The sequence below is a fragment of the Trachymyrmex septentrionalis genome, unplaced genomic scaffold (genome assembly GCF_001594115.1).
Source record: "Trachymyrmex septentrionalis isolate Tsep2-gDNA-1 unplaced genomic scaffold, Tsep1.0 scaffold22, whole genome shotgun sequence".
Lineage (NCBI taxonomy): Eukaryota > Metazoa > Arthropoda > Insecta > Hymenoptera > Formicidae > Trachymyrmex > Trachymyrmex septentrionalis.
The window spans coordinates 1,481,743-1,484,136 of NW_017305375.1; the positions used below are offsets into that span (position 1 = coordinate 1,481,743).

Genomic DNA, 2,394 nt, shown 5'->3' on the forward strand with positions numbered 1-2,394 from the left:
AATTTGGAAAATTTTGTAAATTGTTATCATAAAGTTTGTTATATTTTAAAACTAAACTTACATTATATTTGCTTATTATTATAAATCCACTTACATATAATTTGCCAAAGTAGAATAAAATATTTTGACATAACAATTCAAAGAGAAGAAATTGTTAAATCTCATTAAAAATGCTTAACCAGAAAAAGTCTTTTCCAGCGATAGATTGAAATAATATCTGCTGTGTTTATACTACTTTTTACTGTAGTAAATGCCGCTGATATTCTACTTTTTTTTTCTTATATCCACGGATCTCTCGGATTTCACCGGCGATAGAGACGGAAGAAGTTGACAAATGGTAGCGATCGAAGTCACTTGTAAGGTCCATTACGGCGCGAGACAAGTATACACTGCGCTGCTTCTAAAATCCGAAAACGTTTATCGGCTAACGCTCAGTCTTCTCGTGTCTACGCTATCGAATATATCCTCTAACTCCGATTGCCTTTTGGTCCAAATAAGAAAATTAAATTCAGTTTCACGAGGCCTTCCATCTAATTTTTTGCTTGACTTTTCCGATGGCTAATCAAAAGTAGTAAATAGACTTTAGAAGCGTTCTGCTCTCGTATAGTCATATATTATCAATACGGTGTAAAAAATATTAATTTTAACTTAAAGACATATATTGGACTTTCTGAGACATGCAAAAATATCAAAATTAATATTTTTGTGTTAATTTTAACACAAAAATATAAAATATTATTTAAAATAATAATAATCAGATTATAAATTCCAGATTTAAATCTCGGCCGAGGTAATATTTTTCGCAATAAATTCTTTACAAGTTTTAAGATGTTAGCATCAAATCAACAATCTATTTAAATTTGAGGGTATTATTATAATATTTCAGATTAATTGCAGTGTTCAAAATCCAAAAGTAATCGGTGTATAGTCGTATTTCTGAAAAAAATTTATTTAAAATACATATATATGTTTTAATCTAACTAACATCTACAAATTTGACCGTAATTGGCGCTTCTCGTATTTAATTATTTAAAATATACAAACTTATTATGAAACAAATATTAGTTTAATTTAAAAATATATACTGAGATTACACCTCTGTAAAGGCAATTTTTGTCGCAGAAATAATATATTTCAAATTAAAAATTTTAGAAAAACGACTGTTCCGGACATAATTCATTTTTTCCATCTATCTCATGTGTACTTCTTAACGAAGTTGCCAGTAGAGTGAATCCAGAATTCAAAAAAAGGCACTTTATCAAAAGTCAGTGTGCGCCGTTGCGTTTCTGCGGGAATTATTCGTTTCGTTTGTCGTGGGTCAAGTATGGGGAGGATCGAGCAATTCTGGAATCGTATTAATCTTCTGCCGTCGATTGGCTGTCCGCGACACTACCGGGATGCTCGCGGATTTTTCATTCTCCGACCTCCGCTCCTTTTGCTCAATCGCGGCTTCGCCTCTATCGTTTCCTCAAAAAAATAAAAAAAAAGAAGATCGCTTTAGTCGATAGCAGTCCTTTATAATTTATTATTTATCGTTAAATAATTCCGCCGAATAATTCCTGCTGATTCGTTGCGTGCTTCTCGTAATTGCTAGTTAAATTAATTGTTCAATTAGATTAGAGAACACAGCGTGTTCTCCGAATGCTTATCTGGAGAACATCTGAAGGAAATTAATAGCAATGCAAATGTCTGTTTTGAAGTGCCCGCATTGTCTCATATAAATAAATAAATAAATAAATAAATATATATATATATGCAATATGCGTGAACACAATCGCGGGTTAACGCGTCTGGAATTCGTTTAGTCATTAGTTAATCAGCCGCGTGTATAGTATGGAATTTTAATATAATTTTACTTAATCAGTTGAATGATCGTCATGGGATCATTAAAACAGAAAATAGCTCGCTGTTTTCATCAATTATTGCGCTAGCGAATAATTGAACAAGAAGTGACGAACCCGCATTAATCAGTTACAGATTAAACGACTCATAAATATAATATTCAGCGAACGAACGTGCGAATTATCGCTTTAATTCAATTTTCAATCTAATCTTATAGACCTTTGATTTCATATATGGAAATTATTTTGGTTTTGTGAATTTTATCATCTCACATCACTGCACATATCACTGGTGAATATTTGCTTCGACGTATAATATGCAGCACAATTAACGGAAGTACACGAGGTATTAAAAATTAATATTGATTATTAAACAAACATTGCGAAAAAAACGCCAATGTATCATGAAATGAAAATGCTGTTTAAAATCGCATAAGCGGTGATTGATATTTTTTTGAAAAAAAAAAAATCAAAATATAATCCAATAATCTCGTTGGAAAAGTGCACATTTCGATGCAATGGATTTTATGTGACACGATAAAAATGGTATGTA

At 31.3% G+C, this 2,394-nt stretch overlaps 1 protein-coding gene across 1 annotated transcript in view; it reads left to right on the top strand.

Annotated features, from left to right (window-relative positions):
• LOC108748251 (leishmanolysin-like peptidase) overlaps nucleotides 1-2,394 on the top strand; it is a 282,732-nt gene that overhangs the window by 89,440 nt on the left and 190,898 nt on the right. The gene's annotated exons all lie outside the window — the stretch shown is intronic.